Source organism: Bubalus kerabau, chromosome 7 (assembly GCF_029407905.1).
Source record: "Bubalus kerabau isolate K-KA32 ecotype Philippines breed swamp buffalo chromosome 7, PCC_UOA_SB_1v2, whole genome shotgun sequence".
In the NCBI taxonomy this organism is placed as follows: Eukaryota; Metazoa; Chordata; class Mammalia; order Artiodactyla; family Bovidae; genus Bubalus; species Bubalus kerabau.
This window is the reverse complement of record NC_073630.1, coordinates 88,656,008-88,676,481: the sequence shown is the minus strand read 5'-3', so window position 1 is coordinate 88,676,481 and position 20,474 is coordinate 88,656,008. Positions and strand designations below refer to the sequence as shown.

Below are 20,474 nucleotides of genomic sequence, written 5' to 3'. Positions count from 1 at the left end.
ACTGCCTCTTGAGAAATCTGTATGCAGGTCAGGAAGCAACAGCTAGAACTGGACATGGAACAATGGACTGGTTCCAAATAGAAAAAGGAGTATATCAAGGCTGTATATTGTCACCCTGCTTATTTAAAGTTAAATATGCAGAGTACATCAGAGGAACACTGGGCTGGATGAAGCACAAGCTGAATCAAGATTTCTGGGTGAAATATCAATAACCACAGATATGCAGATGACACCACCATTATGGCAGAAAGTGAAGAAAAACTAAGAGCATCTTGATGATGAAGAAGGAATTCATAGGGCCTGGACTCCCTCTTAGGCCTGTTCATGCTGATCATTCTAGGCCACCTTTCCAATGGACTCTGAACTCTGTGTTTAGTGTCTATGAAAACAACAACAGAAGGATAAGACCCCCTACAGACAGGGGAACCTTGAAGATCGTGTCTAGGTTACTCAATGCCTAAGAGAAAACATACACTAATCACCCCTTCCTCCAGACAGGCCATATATTTTTCTGTATCTTTCGGAGTGTAACCTCGGGTTTATTGATTATTGGCTAACTATTTGACTGTTTGAGCACATGAGCACATAGCACGTGAATGATGGAGTTATTGGGATTGTATTTTCCTTGGTTTATGTAAGTCTCAAGGAATTTGGAGTGGTGGGTTCAGACACGTACACATGGGGTACAAAAGATTTTCACAAATGCTGGTTGGTGTTCTTGGCTAAGAGGAGACTCTGCCTTGGGCCCGCCGGTGTAATAAACTGTGCTCCACTATCTGCATTGTCCTTCTGAGTGATTTTGTTTTCCAGAATGTGTGGCTACAACAATGAAAGTGAAAGAGGAGAGTGAAAAATTGGCTTAAATTTCAACATTCAGAAAACTAAGATCATGGCCTCTGGCCCCATCACTTCATGGCAAATAGATGGGGAAACAGTGGCAGACTTTATTTTTGGGGGATCCAAAATCACTGCAGATGGTGACTGCAGTAATGAAATTAAGAGACGCTTACACCTTGGAAGGAAAGTTATGATCAATCTAGACGGCATATTAAAAAGCAGAGACATTACTTTGCCAACAAGGTCTGTCTAGTCAAGGCTATATTTTTTCCAGTAGTCATGTATGGATGTGAGAGTTGGACTATAAAGAAAACTTAGAGCTGAAGAATTGATGCTTTTGAACTGTGGTGTTGGAGAATACTCTTGAGAGTCCCTTGGACTGCAAGGAGATCCAACCAGTCCATTCTGAAGGAGATCAGCCCTGGGATTTCTTTGGAAGGACTGATGTTGAAGCTGAAACTCCAATACTTTGGCTACCTGATGTGAAGAACTGACTCATGTGAAAAGACCCTAATGTTGGGAAAGATTGAAGATAGGAGGAGAAGGGAACGATAGAGGATGAGACGGTTGGATGGCATCACCGACTCAATGTATATGAGTTTGGGTAGACTCTGGGAGTTAGTGATGGACAGGGAGGCCTGGCATGCTGCAGTCCATGGGGTCACAAAGAGTCGGATGTGACTGAGTGACTAAATTGAAACTGAACTCCACAGCACAGTTTTGCAGTATATCTGAGTCAACCTCATCAAGGGACATAAATTTGGGCTGCACACAAACAGAGCCACAGATGCCTACACAAGTGGTATATAGGATGTGTGTGCATGCTTAGTCACTCAGTCATGTCTGACTCTTTGCAATCCAAAAGACAGTAGCTGGCTAGGCTCCACTGTCCATGGGCTTCTCAAGGCAAGACTACTGGAATGGGTTGCCATGCCTTTCTGCAGGAGATGGTCCTGATCCATGGATTGAACCCAGTTATCCTGCATGGCAGGCAGATTATTTACTGGTTGAGCCACCAGAGGAGCCTGGTATATAGAACATCTCTGAGCAAACCAACTCACTGACTTCAGCAATCTCCATCCTTGGAGAAGGGGGGAAAATAATATGAAAAAAGCCTGATTAAACCTAACTCTTAGGACTTCTTTCCAGCAAGTATGAATAGACTCTACCCATAACAAGGCAGTGACAGCTTTGGAGCAGAAAAGAAGTCCTGCCTCACACCCTGCTAGTTTCTAGAAACTTACACAGCAACAACACTCCCTATCAAGGTTTTAACAGCCAGCACACACACTCTGATGAAAGGTGACTGACATCCATCTCCAAACGACAGCTCACACCAAAGACATTGAAAACATGTAGTCTATACAGGAATACTCACATATAGGTGAATACTCACCCTATCAGGACCACAATATAGAATTAATTATCCTAAATTCAGAGAGATAAAGTTAAGTGAAATGAAAAAGCAGAGGAAATACTCCCATTAAAAGAGCAAGAGAAATCCCCTGAAAAAATATATAATGAAACAGGAATCATCACTTCATGGGAAATAGATGGGGAAACAGTGGAAACAGTGTCAGAGTTTATTTTTGAGGCTCCAAAATCACTGCAGATGGTGATTGCAGCCATGAAATTAAAAGACGCTTACTCCTTGGAAGAAAAGTTATGACCAACCTCGATAGCATATTCAAAAGCAGAGACATTACTTTGCCAACAAAGGTCCATCTAGTCAAGGCTATGGTTTTTCCTGTGGTCATGTATGGATGTGAGAGTTGGACTGTGAAGAAAGCTGAGCGCCGAAGAATTGATGCTTTTGAACTGTGGTGTTGGAGAATACTCTTGAGAGTCCCTTGGACTGCAAGGAGATCCAGCCAGTCCATTCTGAAGGAGATCAGCCCTGGGATTTCTTTGGAAGGAATGATGCTAAAGCTGAAACTCCAGTACTTTGGCCACCTCATGTGAAGAGTTGATTCACTGGAAAAGACTCTGATGCTGGGAGGGATTGGGGGCAGGAGGAGAAGGGGATGACAGAGGATGAGATGACTGGATGGCATCACTGACTCTATGGCCGTGAGTCTGAGTGAACTCCAGGAGTTGGTAATGGACAGGGAGGCCTGGCGTGCTGTGATTCATGGGGTCGCAAAGAGTCAGACACAACTGAGTGACTGAACTGGACTAAACTGAATATAAATATTAATTAAATTTTAAGGAAAGTTATAGATAAAAACACAAATAACTGTAACAAGAAGTTATAAATTATAAAGATCAAACAACCAAAATTAGAGAATTCAGTTTCTCTAATTTTTCTCTAATTTCTCTGAGACAAAAAGCAATTTATAAGCAATCAATAGCTAACTAAATGACACAGAAGAACAAGTTATTTGGAAGACAGCTTAGGAAAAAAATCACTCAATCAAAACAGCAGACATAAAAACGAATGAAAAAATGAAAGCAACATACAAGAAATGTGGGATAATAGAAAATGTGCCAACTTATGCATAATAGAGGTCCCAGAAGAAGAAGAGACAGATAAGGAAATAAAAAATCTATTTGAAGAAATTATGGATGGAAAAGTCCCTAACATAAAGCAAGAAACAGATATCAAAATGGTATGAAACAAAATCAACCTAAACAGACCCACACCTAGACATATAATTAATATGGTAAATATGAAGGATAAAGACAGTATTCAAAGGTAGGAAGAAAACACAAGGAGTCATTTTTAAGGAGACTTCCATAAGTCTATCAGATGATTTCTTGACAAAAACAAGCCATTTGGAGAGTCATGCTAAAAACAAAATCCTGAATGAGAAAACCCTTCAAACTTGCCCAAGAAGACTATCATTTAGTATAGAAAGAAAGATAAAGAATTTCTCAGACATGTAAAAACTGAAAGAATTCAGCAGTACTAAACCTATCTTTAAAAAGAGGCTGAACGTTCTCTAAATGAAAAACAAACAAAACTCTTTAGAAAGATAAGATCTGAATAAGAAAGGCAAGCATAGAGTAAAGGCTAGAGATTACTTAGATAGAGCAGTACCTAGAATAAAAAACAATAAAAAAATTGAAAAAGCAACTATAATTATAATCAACAGTCAAAGAATAAGCAGGATGAAAATAAAAATAAGATAACAAAGTCACAAAATGTGGGGAAGAGAATTATAAAATATAAATCTTTTAGAGTATGACTGAACTCAAATGTTATTTAGTTTTAAGCAAGTAGACATATTTGGTGTCAACTTAAACAAATGCCATGGTAACCACAAATCAAAAACATAGATACATTCACAAAAACCAAAAACATTGGAACTATACCAGAATACAAGGGGGGAAAAAAATCATCAAGAGACAAGTGGAAAAATAAAAAGAAATGAACACAGAAGTACTATATAAACAATTGGAAAACAATTGGAAAATATAAATGTCTGTAACTGCATAATTTTGAATAATTACTCTAAATATCAATGGACTTAATGCTCTAATCAAAAGATATAGAGTGGATGAATGGATTAAAAATAATAAGAACAGTGATACTTCAGGGTGAAAGACACACAGAGATGTCTTTGTAAAGGGATGGAAAAAGATATTTTATGTACATGGAAACAAGAGAGAAGTAGGGGCAGCAATACTCATATCAGACAAAATAGACTTTTAAAGAAAGGCCATTTAAAAGACCAAAAAAAAAAAAAAAAACAACAAAAAAAGGGAAGCCATTACTTAATGATAAAGGGATCTGCATAAGAAGATATTATCCCACTTAACATATACACAACCAGTGGAAGAGCATTCAAATATATAAAGCAAATATTAACAGAAATAAAGGGAGAAATTGACAATAATACACTAAGAATAGCAGATTTTAACAACTGTCTCCCATCAATGGAGATATCACCCAGATAGGAAATCCATATGCCAACAGAGTCTTAAACAACACTGTATACTAAGGGGTCTTAATAGATATCTACAGGACACTACTTCCAAACAAGCAGAATACATATCCTTTTCAAGCACATGTGGACGATTCTCTAGGACAGACTATATAGTAGGTCAGAAAACAAGCTTCAACAAATATAAAAGAATGGAAGTTTTATCAATCATCTCATAAATCAGAATGGTATGAAACTAGAAATCACCTACAGAAAGACAAAGAAGATAAAAAGGAATATGTTGAGACTAAACAATATGCTACTAGAAGACCAATGGGTCAATGATGAAGCCAAAGAAGAAATGAGAAAATACCACAAGACAAACAAAAATGAAAATACAATTTTACAAAATCTATGGAATGTAGCAAGAGTAATTCTAAGAGGGAAGGTCATAGTGATGAAGAGCTTCTTCAAGAAACAAGAAAAATCTCTAATAAAAACCTAAACCACCATGTACAAGAAGTAGAAATAGAAGAATAAGCAAGCCCCAAAACAGAAAAAGGAAGGAATTAATAAAGGTCAGATTTTCTTTTTTTAATGTTAAAAAACAATTAAAGCCAACAATTTGTTTTTTAAAGATAGAATTGACAAACCTTTAGCCAGGCTCACCAAGAAGAAAAGAGAGGCCCAAACAAAATAACAAACAAAAGAAAAGAATAATCAATATCACAGAGATACAAAAATAAACATACTATGAATTTACCATGAAGAGTCCAACAAATTGGAAGAAATGGACAAATTTCTAGAAATATGCAACTTACCAAGACTAAGTCAAGAAGAAATAGATAATGTGAACAGAACGATCACTATAAATGAAATAGAATCTATTAAAACAACAACAACAACAAGCTATCATTCAAAAAAAGTCCAAGACAAGACAGCTTCAATGAGAATTCTACCAAACATATAAATATGAGCTTATCCATCTCAAACTTATCCAAAAAATTAAAGAGACAGAATGCCCCCAAATTCACTAAGGAAGGGAAGTATTAACCTGATATAAAATCAGACAAGGACACAATACAAAAAATTACAGGCCAATATCTTTGATGAGTGCATATGCAAAAACCTCAAAAAAATAGTAGCAAATTGAATGTAACAATATATAAAAAAAGATCATTCAACTGATTCTGTTTGAATTTTTCCATGGCCACAAGATGATTCAACACAGGTAAATCAATCAGTGGAATACATAACGAAAAAAGAAACTAAGAAAACACATAATCATCTCAATAGGCACAAAATAGCATTTAACAAAATCCAACATCCATTCATGAGAAAAATACCCTTATCAAAGTGGATATTGAAGGAACATATCTCAGCATAATAAAGGTCATTTTTTTGTAAAATCACAGTTAATATAATACTCAAAAGTGAAAACTTGAAAGACTTCCTGCTAAATTCAGAATCAAGACAAAGACACCTACTGTTACTGCCTCTGTTTAATGCAAAATGTAAATTCATACCCACAGCAATCAGACAAGAAAAGCAGAATAAAATTATCCAAATTGGAAGGGAAGAGGTAAAACTGTCACCACTTGCAGATGACATGACACACTATGTAGAGAACCCTAATGTATCTTAATAAAAATTATTAGAATAAATGAATTTGGCAAAGTTGAAGGATAAAAGATTAATACAGAAATCTGTAGTATTTTTATACACTAATCTTGAAATATCAAAAAGTGAAAGAAAAAAGTCTCATTTAAAACCAAATCAAAAACAAGTAAAATACCTAAGAAGAAAGCAAGGAATTGAAAGTCTTAAACACTTGAAACACTAATGAAGGAAATTAAAAATTATTCAAGGAAATGGAAAGCTATCCTTTGCTTTAGATTAGAAGAATTGACATTGCTAAAATGGCCATATTGCCAAAAGTAATCAATATATTTAATTCAATCCCTATGATAATATCCAGGACATTTTTCACAAAGCTAGAAGAAATAGTACTAAAATTTATAAGAACCAAAAAAGGCTCCAAATGGCAAAAGCAATCCAGAGGAAAATAAAGTTGATAGTATAACCTTTCCAGACTTCAGATAATACTACAAAGCTATCATAATGAAAACATTGCAGTATTGGCACAAAAACAGACTCATAGACCAGTGGAATAGAATAAAGGGTCTAGAAATAAACCCATCAAGCTAAAGCCAATTATGACAAAGAAGGCAAAAATATACAAAAAAGAAATTAGTGTCTACAACAACGATGAAGGAAAAGTAGACAGGCACATTAAAAACAATGAGATTGGAATATTCCATTGCACCATATGTAAAAATGAACTCAAAATGATTTAAAGACTGAAATATTAGATGACACCATAAAACTCCTGCTGCTTGCTGCTAAGTCACTTCAGTCGTGTCTGACTCTGTGAGACCCTATAGACGGCAGCCCACCAGGTCTCCCGTCCCTGGGATTCTCCAGGCAAGAACACTGGAGTGGGTTGCCACCTCCTTCTCCAAAGCATGAAAGTGAAAAGTGAAAGTGAAGTCGCTCAGCGGTGTCCAACTCTTAGCGACCCCATGGACTGCAGCCTTCCAGGCTCCTCCGTCCATGGAATTTTCCAGGCAAGAGTACTAGAGTGGGGTGCCATTGTCTTCTCCAAGAGAACAAAGACAAAACCCTCTTTGACACAATTAATAACAAAATTTTCTTAGATTATTCTTCCAAGGAAATCGAAATAAAGGCAAAAATAAGCAAATGTGACCAAATCAAACATGAAAGCTTTGCACAGGAAAGAAAACATTAACAAAGCAAAAACACAACCTATGGAATAGGGGAAAATACTTGCAAATAATGTGACAAACAAGGGAATAATATCTCAAATATACAAATATCTCATACAATTCAATATAAAAAAGAAAGCAAACCAATCAAAAAATGGACAGAAGACCTGAATAAACATTTCTACAAATAAGATAAACAGATAATTAACAGGTACATGAAAAGATGCTCAATGCTATAAATTATTTGAGACATTCAAATCAAAACCACAGAGGCATCACTTCACAGTGGTCAGAATGTCTATCATCAAAAAGTCTACAAATAGTAAATGCTAAAGGAAATGTGAATAAAAGGGAATCCCCATACACTGTTGCTGGGAATGTAATTTCATGTGACGGCTATGAAAAACAGTATGTAGGTCCATTAAAAACCAAAAATAGAACTACCACATAATCCAGTAATTCCCCTCCTGGTTATACAGCTGAAAAAATCAAACACTAATTTCAAAAGACACATGCAACACAATATTCATATCAGCACTTGATATAACAGCCTAAACACAGAAGCCACATGAGTGCCCATTAACAGACAATTATCTTAAGATGTGGGATATATGTACAAAGGTATATTACTCAGCCTTTGAAAGAATAAAATATTGCCATTTGTAGCAACATGGATGGAACTACAGATCATTATTCTTAGTGAAATATGTCACACAGAGAAAAATACTATGTCAGTTATACATGGAATCTAAAAAAATAATACAACTGAATCTATATACAAAACAGATTGACAGATATAAACAATAAAATTATGCTTACTAAACAGCAGGGGGAGAGCAACCAATTTAGGAGTATGGGGTAAGAGCTGTAAACTACTATACATAAAATAAATAAGCAAAAAAATTCTACTGGATAGCACAGGGAATATACTCAATATCTTGTAATAATCTATAATGGAATATAATTTACAAAACTACTAAATAATTATACTATAGCCCTGAAGCTCTAGCAGAAAATTGTAAATCAACTACACATCAAGGTAGATAGATAGAGATAAATAAAAAATTTTGCACCTTGACCTCCCATTTCTTTTTCTTTTAATTTGTGGCTGTGCTGGGTCTTCTTGATGCACAGGCTTTCCTTTAGTTGCAGAGACTGGAGGCTACTCTCTAATTGAGTTGGACATGCCACTCATTGAAGTGGCTTTTCTTGTTGTGGGATGGAGGCTCTAGGGCACGCATGTTTCAGTACTTGCAATGCATGGGGCTCAGTAGTTGCAGTTCCCAAACACTAGAACTCAGGCTGAATAGATGCGATGCATCACCTTAGTTGCCCCGTGGTGTTGGGGGCCAGAGTGAGGCACTCCGCCCGTGGCAAAGGTCATGACAAAGGAGGCTCGACATACACAAAGGCGGGATCGAGCCTCAGGAGTCCCCCTGGAAATCCTCGAGTATCTACCCCCATAACCAGAGCCTGCCTGCTTTACTACTTTGTGCTCCCACCTACACCTCTGTCTTTACGGGGGGCTGTCCCCCACCACCTCTTTCGGAGAAGGAGTTAACCTAGAGCTCCAGTTAATAAAAACTCCTGGGCGTGGCAAGAGTGTTTTAACCTACAAACTCCTCTGAAGGCTCTCTAGCCTGCCTGACAGGCTTGTCCGGCCACATGTGATTGCTCACAGCCTCCCAACCGTGAGAGGCACGAGATGCTTTAAACCTTCTAAAAACAGGTTCCTTAGAAAAGTTAGAAAACCATTAGTATAAGTATAGTGGGCTGATTAGAAATTTTATTGGTGAAGGGTTTTTCATTTGTTGAGCCAATGTTTGTTACTAAGTCTCCATATCCCCTGCCCTTACACACATTGATGAATATATAGAAAAAATAAGTATTAACCTTTGATATAAATCACACTAGACCTTAGGCTAAGTAAATTCTTTCCTTAACTAAAACCCACTATACCCTCACCCTATAGGAATGTAACTTTATTTGGGTGGCATCTGTTTTAAGAATAATCACCCCTGGAGAAATAAGTGTCCTGGTTGACTGATTGCTGTCAAAAGGAGAGGGTCCTAAATTGTCAGCAGGCCCTCTGGCCAGAAGATGATGTAACACCCCTAAGACCTCTGTATACATTTGTATGAAGCACCTGACTTTGATAAAAGTCAGGACTGCTGACCCCACGTGACTTTTGCATAACATCTCAGTGTATAAAATAAAGAATTGGGATCAGTTTCTCGAAATACTGGTCTCCCCATGTCTCTCTCTCACTCTGGCTGAGTCTCCATCTGGAGCGCGGAACCCACCAAGCTTACTAATTTTGCCTGGGCTTCTAAGATCAGACCGGGGAGGCCTCAGTGTCTCCTCTCCTTCGGGAGAACGGAAGGATGCCTGTGGCCTATGTAAGTGGTGCAAGCTTCTTGTCTTGAAGTTTTATTGGTCTCCCGCGTAAACCAAGCTACTCAGCCTCTTTTCTCCACTGAATTTTCCTACTAAGCTACCCTCATTCTATTACTCTTTACATCTCTAATTAATATCTAATTGAAGCTATTGTATCCTGATCCTCACCGACGCCGTCCCCGCTTCGAATACCCTTGATCAGCCGGGGCTGGACCCCGGCACCGTGGCATGTGCCATCTTCCTGAATCAGGAATTGAACCTGTGTCTTCTGCTTTTGCTAGGTTGATTCTTTACCACTGAGCCAGCACTGCAGCCCCAAACCTCTCATTTCTTAGATGGTAACATGATATATTTCCCAAATTCTTACATGAAGTAAGAAAAACTGTTAAAATAAATAAATTTAAATTAAAAAAAGAAAAACTACTGAAAATTATATTTTAAAACAGCTCTTCAATATCTAGAAAGTGCCCTAAAGGTATACAAGCAAGTAAAGACACATTTATTCCAAAAATACATTAGCAGAAAAATCATTGAATGCTTATGCCATTTAAAACTAAAACAGGTCCCTCTCTCACCATCCTTATTCAGAAAACTAGACTTCATTCCAAGTAGGTTCAGAAAGAACACAAATTTCACACTACCCACATGTCCCATTTGAACATTATGATATCTTCCTAGAGGAGTCAAATCACTTGAATTTCTCACACACACTCACTGTAGCTATGGCTTAAAGCAGCTAAGTTCCAGATAAATGGCCAACAAAATTCTTCTTTCTGCCACCCAGTCCCACTCATAGGCCAGAGGTTCTATTCAGGCACAGCATATTGAGAATCAGTTCAGTTCAGTTCAGTAGCTCAGTCGTGTCCAACTCTTTGTGAGCCCATGAATCGCAGCATGCCAGGCCTCCCTGTCCATCACCAACTCCCGGAGTTCACTCAGACTCACAGCCATCAAGTCAGTGATGCCATCCAGCCATCTCATCCTCTGTCATCCTCTTCTCCTCCTGCCCCCAATCCCCCCCACCATCAGAGTCTTTTCCAATGATTCAACTCTTCGTATGAGGTGGCCAAAGTACTGGAGTTTCAGCTTGAGCATCATTCCTTCCAAAGAAACCCCAGGGCTGATCTCCTTCAGAATGGACTGGTTGGATCTCCTTGCAGTCCAAGGGACTTTCAAGAGTCTTCTCCAACGCCACAGTTCAAAAGCATCAATTCTTCAGCGTTCAGCTTTCTTCACAGTCCAACTCTCACATCCATACATGACCACAGGAAAAACCATAGCCTTGACTAGACGGACCTTTGTTGGCAAAGTAATGTCTCTGCTTTTGAATATGCTATCTAGGTTGGTCATAACTTTCCTTCCAAGGAGTAAGCATCTTTTAATTTCATGGCTGCAGTCACCATTTGCAGTGATTTTGGAGCCCAGAAAAATAAAGTCTGACACTGTTTCCACTGTTTCCCCATCTATTTCCCATGAAGTGATTGCTTCTTGCATTCTCCCAGCTCCTCAGCAATCACTGTGGGGGCTGGCAGCATCCACTGGATCTCAGTTTGGGGAGCTGTCATTCACATTGGAGGCCAGAAATTGCTGATGGCTATGACATTTCTTGTTTATTAATATGGCAGGAGATATCTTCATTTTATATTTCAGTGCCTTTAAAAAGCCCATTTCTCATTTTATTGTAAAAGTTATAATTAATAAGTTTACTGAAATTCATTCATTCTTAGGTCATCCAAAAACCAAAGCCTTTGTAACTCATGGTGGAAGCAACGGCATTTATGAGGCCATCTACCACAGGAGCCCTATAGTGGGCCTTCCTTTGTTTGCAGATCAACCTCATAACAACATTCATATGAAGGCCAAGGAAGCTGCTGTCAAATTGGACTTGGAAACAATGTCAACAAGAGATTTGCTCAATGCATTGAAGGAAGTCATTAATAATCCTTTATGAGTATGGTTTTGGTTTTGTTTTGTTTTGTTTTGTTTTTTAACTAGATATTCTTTCTAGAGAAGTTCTCATCTGAAAGCCAGGGAGGCAGTCATGAGTCTTCACAGAAGCCCAGTGAGAAGTAAGTTTGGCTTAGTGCTTTGAAAACAGTCACCAATAATCTATTGTGAGTGTCACATTAATATTTTTTCATGGTTTTATGGGAAAGTTTTGTCAGTGGTTTAAAGATAGTGGAGAAATTTTGAAAGAACTAATCATTAAAAGGGGATGACAGAAGATGAGATTGAATGGCATCATTGATTCAATGGACATGAGTTTGAGCACACTCTAGAAGATGGTAAAGGACAGGAAAACCTGGCCTATTGCAGTCCATGGGGTCACAAATAGTCACACATGACTGACAGACTGAACAACAATAGCAACAAAATCATTAAAATGAAAGAATCACTGAAATGGTAATAGAAGGATAAAGAAGCATTGAGAACAAAGTTATAGTAGGGAACAATGAACGCTAATGAATGTTTGTCTGCCCACTTTACTTTCTTTCAGCATGTGAACTCCTCAGATGTTTTAAACTCTTAAAAGATGGCTATTTTCAGGAAACCACATTGACATAATCAATCTCAAATTCCCATTACATTTAATATTTTCCAGGTCAATATTTTGATTCCATCACTGATAAGTGGTAAACAGCTAGAACTTTCCAATTACCCAATTTCAACTATGTAGATACTATGTTTAAATGTAGGTATATTCTTGGGGTTTTTTTATTGTGATATTTTAGTCTTCTTTGGAAGAATTATAAAATCTAAATGTAGTTGACTTGGAAGGGATATGCTGGATATTCCTTTTATAAAAGTTTTTACACAATTTTTAGGCAATTTTCCATTCAAAACCAAATATTGGTTATAATCCTAATGTTGTACAATACAACTCTGTACTTATATTATTCCCAATAGTTTTTGCCTCTTACCCATATATTTCTGTTCCCCTAAGTACAGTAACCAATAGATTGTTCTTTATCTGCAAGTCTTTAATACTTTGAACCCATCACTCATAAATGGTAAACAAATAGAACTTTTTAACTTAATTACAACTATGTTGATGCTGCTTATAAATATAAGTATATTCTGAGTTATTTTGGTTGTGTTTGTTCTTGTCTTATTTGGAAGAGATATGTTGTGCCATTACTATCTAAAAGCCAAATTTTCTAAAAGCAAAAATATTTGATTTCCAAATCACTTCAGGATATACATGAATTTCAGTAACACAATTATATTAATATCACAAATATGACATATACATGGGTAAACAGTGGAAACAGTGGCTGACTTTATTTTTCTGGGCTCCAAAATCACTGCAGATGGTGATTGTAGACATGAAATTGAGATGCTTACTCTTTGGAAGGAAAGTTATGACCAACCTAGATAGCATATTAAAAAACAGAGACATTACTTTGTCAACAAAGGTCCGTCTAGTCAAGGTTATGGTTTTTCCAGTGGTCATGTATGGATGTGAGAGCTGGACTATAAAGAAAGCTGAGGGCAGAAGAATGGATGCTTTTGAACTGTGGTGTTGGAGAAGACTCTTGAGAGTTCCTTGGACTGAAAGGAGATCCAACCAGTCCATCCTAAAGGAGATCAGTCCTGAGTGTTCATTGGAAGGACTGATGTTGAAGCTGAAACCGCAATACGTTGGCCACCTGATGCAATGAACTGACTCATTTGAAAAGACCCTGATGCTGGGAAAGATTGAGGGCAGGAGGAGAAGGGGATGATGGAATATGAGATGGTTGGATGGCCTCACCAACACAATGGACATGGGTTTGGGTGGACTTCAGGAGTTGGTGATGGACAGGGAGGCCTGGCTTGCTATGGTTTATGGGGTTGCAAAGAGCTGGACATGACTGAGCGACTGAACTGAACTGAACTCATAAATATGTATACTTCCCTCTATTGTTTCATAATGTCTTTGAAATGAAACGTTTAGAGAATGTGTCAATAATAGTAGCACAGTGTCCATTTGTGTTTTATAAGTTGTGTTATTTAATTTTAGTGCAGCTATTTACCTAAATAAGCAGTATATAAAGCAAATTGTTTTTTTATTAAGAAATAGATCTTTCATTTGCTGATTTTATATATGTATATCTTTCTAGTGTATTTATATGTTTTTTAATTTTAATAATGCAACGTTGGTGTCAGAAAATTAAGATGATTTATTAGCTGCTATATACTGAAGGCTATGGTATAATGCATATGTTATTTAGTAACATAGTGTTGTGCATGCATGCTAGGATGTTTCAGTTGTGTCGGACTCTTTGCGACCCCATGGACTGTAGCCCACCAGGCTCTTCTGTCCATGGGGATTCTCCAGGCAATAACACTGGACTTTACACATATTAAGTAACTTTTTTATTGTATTCTTTTGCTATAGTATTACAAAAAAATGTTTCCAGATTACTGCAGTCCTCTGGAAAACTCCATGTCCTCTCCCCATGTTTTTGACAGAAAAGAGGAAGTTACTTCCATTGTCATTGCTGCAATGCCATGTTATAGCACTTTGTGATTTAGAGTTCATGAACCATATTTCTTTATTCTTCCTACTTTTTTGTCTACGAATCCATCATCCCTGTGTCAAGAAGATCCCCTGGAGAAGAAAATGGCTATCCTCTACAATATCCCAGCCTGGAGAATTCCATGGACTGAGAAGCATGGCCAGCTACAGTCCATGGGGTCTCACACAGTCAGACCTGACTAAGCAACTAACACACACACACACACACACACACACACACACAGTCCATCAACACACATACAGTCCATCATCATTTCAACAGTAGAAACAAATGTAACTGCAATGCTTGAAAGTGAAATTTTGAGTCTTTTCCAGATTCTTTCAGAATGAGAACCAAAGCAACAACAATATGAGCAAACATGTTCTGACAGAATATACCTGCTGGGAATATCTCTAAGAATCAATACATTATTCTCAAAATGATCAGATAAGGTACTATTCCTATCCAATTTATATACCAATTGGGCCCTCCAATTATAAAGTGAGTAGCTTGAAAATAAAAAGGTTTTTAAAATTTAATAAAATTATATTAAAAAACAAAAAATAAAACAGAGGAACAGAAAGAATAAAAAAAGCAGCCAGCAAGTGTCAGAGTCAGTCAGGAATCAAACCGAGTCAATCCACTTCCACACTTTCAGCCACTACTTCACTAATGTAAGATCAGCTCTGTTTGGACATGCTTCTGAACCTCATCATAGACTTACCTGCTATCTCTGGATTATGACTGCATTTTAAAACATATCTACCACGTTTATTAACAATGCTTTACTAGAGAATTCAAACTTTGAACAAACATATTACGAATTCCTTTCCTTTCTTTCCCCTTTGAGACTTAACTCATTCCATTCTTTAGACTACACAATCTCATCCTCTCCCATTTTCTTTCTATTCTTTGGCACTTGAAATCCTATGCATTTAAGATATCATAACCCACAAGTTAAGGTCTCAATAATCACCTTGGAGTAAAATTATCTATTTTTCTTTCACTCTGTGTTGTTCTCTCTGCTACCATCTGAAAGAAAATTTCACACATTTGATCTATTAGAGCTCATTCTATAAATAGATGTTTGTTTGATTTTCTTTCAGCTACAAAGGGAATGTCATGAGGTTATCAGCCATTCAACATGATCAGCCTATGAAACCCCTGGACAGAGCAGTCTTCTGGATCGAGTTTGTCATGTGCCACAAAGGAGTCAATCACCTGCGACCAGCTATCCACGACCTCACCTGGTTCCAGTACCACTCTCTGGATGTGATCGGGTTCCTGCTGGCCTGTGTGGCAACTGCTGCATTTGTCATCACAAAGTGTTTTCTGTTTTGTTGCCAGAAGTTTGCTGGCACAGGTAGGAAGGAGAAAAGAGACTAGCTGTTTCCGAGATATCAAGCTTGTTTGCCACATAAATAGAACTCCTCATGCTTATTCCAGTAGGAGGAATTATGATAAAGTTCCTCTCCTTTTGTGACAAAATATAAATTTCACTTTCAAGGGATTGTCTACCTGACTTAGAATTATGTTTTGCAAAGGAAAAATACTGGTTAAAAAGTAAATAAAAAACTACATGCATATGTAGTGAAATTTATTATTTTAATTCAAAAGTTTTACTAAAGAGAAATTATTGAATGTAATTGTTTTTCACATGTTGAGTGCAGAAACAAGAACAATAACCAGTCTACTCAACTGTATTATTTTGTAGATATTCAGAATTTTAAACTTCATTTGATTTAGAATTGTATAGTTTTTCCTAACTATAGAAATTGTTCAATAATTGGAATTCTGTAAAAAGAATCAATCCTTAATTTTATTTCTGAGACTATTAATAGTTCTTTGTTTTCACTGTGCATCCAGCCTCAACAGAACTTCTTACCTAAAGCCATGGCAAGACATTCACTTTCATCCAATTAAACAATTTCCCAGAAGAGTGTGGGATTAGAAACACAGCAAAGATCACATAATCATTTCAATAGGCACAAAATAGTATTTTATATAATCCAACATCCATTCATTAAAAAAAAACTCTCATCAAACTGAATATAGAAGGAATATATCTCAACATAATAAAGGCCATTTATTATAAAAACACAGTCAATATAATAGTCAAAATTGAAAACTTGATCAGAATCAAGGAAAGGATGCCCACCCTCACTGCCTGTTTAATACAGTATGAGAATTCATATACACAGCAATCAGACAAGGAAAAATAGAATAAAATTATCCAAATTGGAAAGGAAGAGGTAAAACCGCCACCACCTGCAGATGACAGGATACTCTATGAAGAAAACCCTAATTATCTTCATAAACATTATAAAAATAAATTAATTTAGCAAAGTTGAAGGACACAAGATTAATACACAGAAATCTGTTGTATTTCTATACACTAATACTGAAATATCAAAATACTAAATGCCAAAGAAAATGTGAAGAAAAGGGAACCCTCATACAGTGTTGCTGGGAATGTAAATTGTGCAATTGCTATGAAAAACATTATGCAAATTACTTAAATACCAAGTATAAAACTACCACATGATCCAGCAATCCCACTTTAGGTATATAGCTGAAAAATGAAAAACTCTAGTTTCAAAAGATACATGCACCCCAATGTTCATAGCAGCACCATTTATAATAACTAAAACATGGATAGGACTTCCCTATAGCCTAAATGGTAAAGAATCTGCCTGCAATGCAGGAGACCCAGGTTCAATCCCTGGGTCAGGAATATCCCCTTGAGAAGGAAATGGCAACCCACTCCAGTATTCTTGCTTGGAGAATTCCATGGACAGACAAGCCTGGCAGGCTACAGTCCATGGGGTTGCAGAGTCATACATGACTAAGCAACTAACACACACAAAGCATGGAAGCCACCTAATTCCCATTGACAGACAATTATTTTAAGAAGGTGTGGCATATGTGTACTAAGGAATATTACTCATTCTTGGAAAGAATAAAATACTGCCATCTGTAATAACTTGGTTGGAACTAAAGATCACTATTCTTAGTGAAATATGTCACAAAGAGAAAAATACTATGTCACTTAATATAGAAACTAAAAAAAATAATACAAATGAATCTATATACAACAGATTGACATAGACAATAAACTTATGCTTACCAAACAGCAGGGGAGACAGCAACCAATTAAGAGTATGGAATAAGAGATGCAGACTACAATACATAAAATAAGCAACAAGAATCTACCAGACAACACAGGGAATTATTACCCAATATATTGTAATAAGTATAATGGGATGTAATTTAAAAAAATACTAATTAATTATACTATACCCCTGAAATAACACAAAATTGTAAATCAACTACACATCAATGTAGATAGATAAACATAGATAGAAAATTTTGCACCTTGACTTCCCACTTCTTTTTCTTTTAATTTGTAGCTGTGCTGGGTCTTGCTGCACAGGCTTTCTTCTAGTTGCAGAGAGTGAGGGCTACTCTCTAGTTGTGGTACACAGGATCCTCACTGAGGTGGCTTTACTTGTTGCAGAGCACTGGCCTTAATGCATGGGCTCAGTAGTTGCAGTTCAACAGCACTAGAGTGCAGGCTGAATAGCTGTGATGCACTGACTTAGTTGCCCTGCAATATATAGTATCTTACTGAACCAGGGATCAAACCTGTGTCTCCTGCACTGGCAGACTGATTCCATACCACTGAGCCATAGTTGAAGCCCCAACACTCTCATTTCTGAAATGGCAACATGATATATTCCATGAACAAATTCTTACATGAAGTAAGAATAACTACTGAAATTTATATTTTAAAACAACCATTTAGTTTCTAGAAAGTGCCCTAAAGATATACAGCAAGTAAAGACATTTATTTCAGAAAAATACATTAACAGAAAAATCATTGAAAGCTTTTGCCACTTAAACCCAAAACATCTCCCTCTCTCATCATTCTTATTAAGAAAACTAGACTCCACTTTGGGTAGGTTCAGAAAGAACACTAGGCTCTCACTATCCACAGCTCCCTTTTGAGTGTTATTGTATCATCTTAGAAGGGTTTAGCCACTTGACTTTCTCACACATACACACACATACCCCCTAGTTATGAGTTACAGTGGCTAATTTCCAGATAAGTATGGCCATCAAAGTTCCCCCTTCTTCCACCAGCGCCACTAATAGGGCCGAGGTTCTATTCAGGCACAGAATATTGAGAATACTGAATCCCAAAAGGTGTTTTCCCAGCTCATTCATTGACTGTAAGTTCCATGATGAAAAGGAAAACTAAAAATTGACACTAGTGTTTACATACAAACGAGGGATTTCACAGAGAAAGACATGTGCCACACTGTTCCTATTTCCAGCTCTGAAGAGAAAGTTCAGAAAGCTTGACCAGAGGGAGGCTTAGGATAAAAAAGCTATTCTTAAGGGGCTCACTTAATAGAATAAGACTGTGAAAAGGTCAAGCCTATGAGCACCCACAAACTATGAAAGATCTGTTGGTAAACAGTTAAAAGGAAGGTAATTGTTTAATGACAGATACAAGCTAAACATTGACAAGCTAGTTTATCAGAGAAAATCAGAGAAAGACACAGCTGTGAAGAGCATTCCTGAGGTCAGAACACAAATCAAACATTGACTTTTAAAACTATCTGGCAAGGGGTCAGATTTTGGAGCAATTTATGCCCCCAAGAAGTGATCAACAGCTAGAATACAATCACTCAACAACTGGTGAAATCTAACAGTATGAAGCTCAGTTGAGTTCAGTTCAGTTACTCAGTTGTGTCCGACTCTTTGCGACCCCGTGAACTGCAGCATGCCAGGCCTCCCTGTCCATCACCAATTCCTGGAGCCTACCCAAACTCATGTTCATTGAGTCGGTTATGCCATCCAACCATCTCATCTTTTATCGTCTGCTTCTTCTCTTGCCCTCTATCTTTCCCAGCATCAGGGTCTTCTCAAATGAGTCAGCTCTTCCCATCAGGTGGCCAAAGTATTGGAGTTTCAGCTTCAACATCAGTCCTTCCAATGAACATCCAGGACTGATGTCCTTTAGGATGGACTGGTTGGATCTCTTTGCAGTCCAAGGGACTCTCAACACCAGTCTTCTCCAACACCACAGTTCAAAAGCATCAATTCTTCGGTGTTCAGCTTTCTTTATAGTCCAACTCTCACATCCATACATGACTACTGGAAAAACAATAGCCTTGACTAGACGGATCTTTGTTGACAAAGTAATGTCTCTGCTTTTTAATACACTAGGTTGATCATAACTTTCCTTCTGAGGAGTAAGTGTCTTTTAATTTCATAGCTATAGTCACCATCTGCAGTGATTTTGGAGTCCCAAAACATAAAGTCAGCCACTGTTTCCACTATTTCCCCTTCTATTTGCCATGAAGTGATGCATGCTATGATCTTAGTTTTCTTAATGTTGAGTTTTAAGCCAACTTTTTCACTCTCCTCTTTCACTTTCATCAAGGGGCTCTTTAGTTCTTCTTCACTTTCTGCTATAAGGGTGGTGTCATCTGCATATCTGAGGTTGTTGATATTTCTCCCAGCAATCTTGATTTCAGCTTGTGCTTCATCCAGCCCAGCATTTCTCATGATGTGTTCTGCATGTAAGTTAAATAAGCAGGGTGACAATATACAGCCTTGATGTACTTCTTCTCCTATTTGGAAGCAGTCCCTTGTTCCATGTCCAGTTCTAACTGTTGCTTCCTGACCTGCATACAGGTTTCTCGAGAGGCAGGTCAGGTGGTCTGGTATTCCTATATCTTTCAGAATTTTCCACAGGTTATTGTGATCCACACAGTCAAAGGCTTTGGCATAGTCAATAAAGCAGAAATAGATGTTTTTCTGGAACTCTCTTGCTTCTTCAATGATCCACAAGATGTTGGCAATTTGATCTCTAGTTCCTCTGCCTTTTTTAAAACCAGCTTGAACATCTGGGAGCTCACGGTTCACGTACTGCTGAAGCCTGGCTTGGAGAATTTCAAGTATTACTTTAGTGGTGTGTGAGATGAAAGGAGACAGTTAAAAGAAGAGTGCTACTAAAAGCACTGTCTGCCCAGGTAATGTGAATATTGCGACAGTTGCACCCTCCAAGTAGCTGC

At 37.5% G+C, this 20,474-nt stretch overlaps 1 pseudogene; it reads left to right on the top strand.

The window, feature by feature from the left end:
- The first annotated feature begins 7,887 nt into the window (after positions 1-7,887).
- On the top strand, positions 7,888-15,774 carry LOC129657098 (UDP-glucuronosyltransferase 2B18-like; annotated as a pseudogene).
- The last annotated feature ends 4,700 nt before the right edge of the window (positions 15,775-20,474 follow it).